This window comes from Capra hircus, chromosome 1 (assembly GCF_001704415.2).
Source record: "Capra hircus breed San Clemente chromosome 1, ASM170441v1, whole genome shotgun sequence".
NCBI lineage: Eukaryota > Metazoa > Chordata > Mammalia > Artiodactyla > Bovidae > Capra > Capra hircus.
The window spans coordinates 148,334,460-148,340,459 of record NC_030808.1 but is presented as its reverse complement, the minus strand read 5'-3'; positions in this window follow the sequence as shown (position 1 = coordinate 148,340,459).

The window sequence follows — 6,000 nt, the reverse complement described above, 5'->3', positions numbered from 1 at the left end:
CGGGAGGCGGGTCTTCGGCGGCGCCTGGGGAGGGCGTGGCCAAGGGCGGGTCCTCTGCGGGGCGTGGTTTGGGGGCGTGGTCTGTTGGGGGCGTGTCCAAGGGCGGGTCCTCGACTCGTAGGGGTGGGGCTACGGGCGGAGATTTTCTGAGGACGGGACGGGGCCAGTGTCGGGAGGTGGAGCCCTCGAGGCGTGTGGGCGGGGCCAAGGGAAGAGCCCTTGGCGCGTGAGGGCAGGGCCGAAGGCGTGTCCTCGACGCTGGGGGCGGGACTGAAGGGCGGTCCCTGGGCTCGTAGGCGGGGCCATAAGGCGGGGCCATATGGCGGGTCCATAAGGCGGGGCGGGCTCAGGGAGGCGGGTCCTCTGCGCGCGGGGGCGGAGCCTGAGCCCCGGCCTGGCAAGCCCAGCGTTTCCACCCGGTCTTCCGTAGGGTCAGGGAATCAGCCGGGACCAGGTGGGGCTTGGAGTGACAGGCAAGGAGAAACCGTTGCACCCGAGACTGGTGGGGGTCCGTGGCACCTGGCCAACCGGACCACACCCCAGAGCCTCGGGGAGGAAGCGGACCAAATCCTTCCATACATGCTCGGGCCACAGGAGGTTTGGGGGACCCTGGCTAAAGTGCCCACCCCAGCCCACAGGCTTCACTTTTCCCATCCTTGGCATCAGAGGAGGTGAGGGAGATAATTCCTACAGTGAGCTTCTTTAGCCCTGGCTCAGGAAGGAGACCTCACATCAAGCCTAAAGGGCATTAATATTTTCAGATGAACCCCTAACTGCTTTCAGGGGCCTTGGGGACCCACACAGTCCAGACCTACTCAGCCTGGCCTGACAGCCTCAGGGCAAGAGGCACCTGATGACCGGGCTCAGGCAGAGTTCACCTGAGCGCCTGATGACTCCAGCTTGGGGCTCCCAGCCAACCAGAGCAGTGTCACCTGTTGATTGGGGTTGTGGTTGCTGCAGAATCAGATCTAGTCTGGGATCATAAATACTAGGCCATCCCCAAAGAGTCTGAGGGGATGGGAGTGGGGAGTCTATGAACATGCTGAAATTGGGTAGAACATGTGTTTATCTGCGTTTCTGGAGAAAGGGTATAGAATTTGTATCACATTCCCACGGGCTCCATCTCCTCACCCAAAATACCAAGAATATTTTAATAGTTTGAGATGCTGGACCCCTCGCCCAGCCAGGCTTCTGGTTCTGATCTTCCATCTCCATTCCATCCATATCAAGTGTCCCAGATGTAAGCCCCCTAATAGTTCTAGAAATGGTCTTAAAGTGAAAATAGAAGAAAACTAAAGGATTGAGCATTTGACAAGACAAAGAATGAACGAAAATTGATTTCCTAATGAAGGTGTGATAAACTCCATTTTTACAAAAACAAAGTTGACAAACATATGAGTTCCTTTTCTTTTTTCCTTTTTTTTTTTTTAGGCTCCTCAAATCCTACCACTTTCCACATTACGTTGAACTAACAGAGATAAGGTGGCTTCCCCAGTGGCTCAGTGGTAAATAATCCACCTGCAATGCAGGTGACCCTGGGAAGATCTCCTGGAGAAAGAAATGGCAACCCACCCCGGTATTCTTGCCTGGGAAATCTCATGGACAGAAGGAGCCCGGCCGGCCCCAGTCCATGGGCTCGCAAAAGAGTTGGACACAACTTGGCAACTAAACAAAAACAATAGAGATAGAAGAATTGCTTGTATCCACCGTTAAGAATAATCGGTCTGTCAGTGCCAAGACCACCTTGTACAATTTTGCCTTAATGCATTTATATAAAATAATACATGTGTCTTGTAGTTTAGTCACCTAGCGCTGAAGAATGTCAGGGGTGTGGGAACTTAATTTAAATGAACTTTAACAAATCAGGATAGTATAAACCCTTAAAAGAAGAACTCCATTTATAATCAGGCTGGATGGTAAATGTACAGCATTAAGATTTGAACCTTTCTTCTTTTAAGGATCTGTTACCTGGTTCCAATTGTCTTGTCACCCTTGATCTACTACTGAGCTATGTTCATCTGTTTAAGATATGTAAATAGCCTAGGTGCCTTGCATAATAATACTTTAATTAGGGCACTTCAGATTTAATTTAAATCAGAACTGTAAGCCTTTTGACAATAAAGAAGGCTCTATAAATCAGAGGAAATGACATTTTCTGGCTCAGGCTTAGTGTTTAGTGTCAGTCACTCAGTCATATCTGACTCTTCGACCCCGTGGATTGTAGCCTGCCAGGCTCCTCTATCCATGGGATTCTCCCGGTACGAATACTGAAGTGGGTAGACATTCCCTTCTCCAGGGGATCTGCCTGACCCCGGGCTCAGGCTGGTCCCCCCTATTAGGGAGATTGGCCAGGGAAACACATTCTGAGTCTCCAGGAGCAGATACTGGTGACTCCCTAAGCCAGTCTCTTCTCCACCCACCTGGGTAGGAGTCTTGCATAGTTCTGTAGCTGATGCTGTGCCCATGTTGTGTTGACTTGCAGGAACAAGTAAACCTTTGTTGGGATCATCATCACCTGTTTCATCTCCGCTGAGTCACTGTTTGGGCTCTTGAGCTGTCGCAGTCCTGTTGCAGCTCAGTAGGTGAGGGTAAAGGTGATGCTGTGTTTGGGTTCCCCACACAGGTGTCAACCTAGAAAACTGAAAACGCGAGACAACCTGAAAAGTGTGTCACAGAGAAGCTGATGTGGATGGGATCTCTGGCTCCATTCGGTGCCTAAAAACACGTTGTATGAGATAATTAATTTAAAATATGCCACTTCAGGGAATTCCCTGGTGGTCCTGTGGTTAGTTTGCCACACTTCCCCTGCAGGGGGGGACCAGGTAGCTCTCTAGTTGGGGAACTAAGATCCTGCAGCATGGCCAAACAAATAAAAAATAAAATATGCCACTTTGTTTTCCTGCCTTTTATTTTTATTCTATTCATTTCTTTTTTTTCCTCTTTTTTTAAGGAAAAAAGCTTTTTATTTTGTATTTGGTAGGGCGGTGGGTTGGGGGGGGGGGCCCTTCCCTGGTGACTCAGCAGTAAAGAATCCACTTACAATGCAAGAGACACAGGTTCAATCCCTGGGTCAGGAAGATCCCCTGGAGGAGGGCATGGCAACCCACTCCAGTATTCTTGCTTAGAGGATCCCATGGACAGAGGAGCCTGGTGGGCTACAGTCCCGGGGGTTGCAAACAGTCAGACACGACTGAAGCAACTAAGTACTCATGCAGGCACATAGCCTATTAACAATGCTGTGATAGTTTCAGGTGAGCAGTGAAAGGACTCAGCATACATACTCATGTATCCATTCTCCCCTAAACTCTCCTCCCATCCAGGCTGCCACATAACATTGAGAAAACTTCCCTGTGCTATACAACAGGCCCTTGTTAGTTATCCATTTTAAATACAGCAGTCTATCCCAAACTTCCTAACTATCCCTTCCCCCTATCCTCCTGCTCAGCAACCACAATCTCATTCTGAAGTCTGTGAGTGTGTTTCTGTTTTGTAAGTAAGTTCATTTATATTATTTCTTTTTAGATTTCACATATGGGACGTCATACAGTATTTCTCCTTCTCTGTCTGACTTACTTCACTCAGTATGACAATCTCTAGGTCCATCCATTTTGCTGAAAATATGCCACTTTAAAACCATATTTCATTTGTCCAGTTCATGGAAAAGTTCACATAGAGGCTGGATTGGGGATCTAATAACCATATGGCTTACAAATCCTCTAGATTTGATGTATCATTTCCTCTAATTTTTACACCAAAGGATCTTTAGACTCATAATAGTGAAGTTGGAGGTACCAAGTGCTAGGCACCAAGGAATTTTGTGGTCAAACAGTCCTGGATACAATTCTGACTTTTGGCTCTTGCGATCTTGGTACGTTAATCAGCCTCTCCAAACCTTTATTTATTTATTTGAAAAGTGACATTAAGAGCTACCTCAGGGACTTCCCTGGTGGTCCAGTAGTTAAGACTCTCTGCTCCCAATGCAGGGGGCCTGGGTTCGATCGCTGGTCAGGGAACTAGATCCCACATGCCACGCTAAGAGTCAAATGCCACAGCAAAGATCAAGGATCCTGTGTACTGCAACTAAGACCTGGTGCAGCCAAATAAAATATTTTTTTAAAAAATCTACCTCAAAGGACTGTGGTGAGAATTATATGAAACAGTGTTGGGAAAGCATTAAGCATGACTTATGGCCTAGCATCAGAGAAGGCAATGGCACCCACTCCAGTGCTCTTGCCTGGCAAATCTCATGGACGGAGGAGCCTGGTGGTCTGCAGCCCACGGGGTGGCAAAGAGTTGGACACAACGAAGCGACTTCACTTTCACTTTTCACTTTCATAGACTGGAGAAGGAAATGGCAACCCACTCCAGTGTTCTTGCCTGGAGAATCCCACAGATGGGGAAGCCTGGTAGGCTGCCGTCTCTGGGGTTGCACAGAGTCAGACACGACTGGAGCGACTTAGCAGCAGCAGCACCAGCAGCATGGCCTAGCATGCCATGGGTTCTCATTCATGATTTTTTTCCCCTTTCTGATTCCAAGCCTAAATATCGTTCTTTTTCCTTTACAGCATATTATGAAACGTTCTCATGCACTACTATTAGTGAGATTCCTTTTGGTTGTAAGCAACAATAAGCCACTTCAAACTATCTTAAGGAAAACGACAGCTTCTTTTAAGGGTACAAGAGTTTCTTAGGGCACCTCTTAGAATCCAGAATATCAGGGATGATCTGAAGCTGGGGAATAGATGCCTCTGTGAGGAGAGGGGCCTTTTTTAGGGGGAAGGGGCAGTCTGTAGCTGCTTTTTAAAGTTTATTTGTGCTGGGTCTTCATTGTAGCATGTCTCCAGAGCACACGGGCTCAGTATCCCCATGGGATCTTAGTTCCCCAAGCAGAGGTTGAACCCACAACCCCTGCTTGAAAGATAGATTCTTAACCACTGGACCACCAGGGAAGTTCCTGTAGCTGCTTTATGTATTTATTTTTAACTGAAGTTTTTTAATCGAAGCATAATTGCTTTACAATGTTATGTTGGTTTCTGCCTTACAGCTTAATCAGTTGTGAGTATACATATGTTCTCTCCCTTTTAGCGGTAAAGAATCTGCCTGCCAATGCGGGATATGCAAGAAACACTGAGTTGATCCCTGGGCGGAGAAGAGCCCCTGGAGGAGGAAAGGGCAATCCACTCCAGTAGTCTTGCCTGGAGAATCCCGTGGACAGAGGAGCCTGGAGAGCTACAGTTCATGGGGTTCCCAAAGGGTCGAACGTGACTGAGCACGCACACAGCCTCCCTCTGGAACCCCCCTCCCACCCCTCACCCGATCCCATCCATGTCGGTTGCGCAGGGTTGGGCTCCCTGTGTTAGGCAGCAGCCTCCCAGCAGCTGGTTATTTCACACGTGGCAGCGCACGTGTTTCAGCGGTACTCTCTCTGTTTCTCCCGCCTCTCCTTCCCACCCTGTGTCCACAAGTATGCTCCCTGAAGCTGCTTTCCTTCAGAGTCGGCTGCTTCCTTCTCTGACTGTGCCTGGCTCCCCAGGCTCCTGAGGCAACAGGAGGTGGGGCGCGGTCACTCACAGGAGCAGCTTTGCTCACTCCCTGACAGAGGAAGGGCCTGCAACTGGAGCAGTCAACAGAGGCTGGCAGGACAGTCATCTTGCAGCTGCTGCAGCTACTCACATGGGAACAAGCAGGGCAAATGGGGCCAGGAGAGAATTCTCAGGAAGAGGCTGCTGGGAAGATCGTTCAGTAAGAGCCCTCTCTGAGCTTTCCATGAGAATGAGGAATGCCACTCTGATCAGCAGCTTACAATTAGGGGTGTTCTGAGTGGGCTACATGCTGATCCAAAAAATACCAAGTCGGGACATGGGACATGGCCAGAGACCAAAAGAAAAAGAAAAAGAAAAAGAAAAGAAGAAAGGGATTGGCCCGTTTAGGCGTGCATTTCCTGTCTAATCCCATCAGACAGAGCCTAAAAGTGCTCCATGGTTCCTGTGCTTCTGCCCA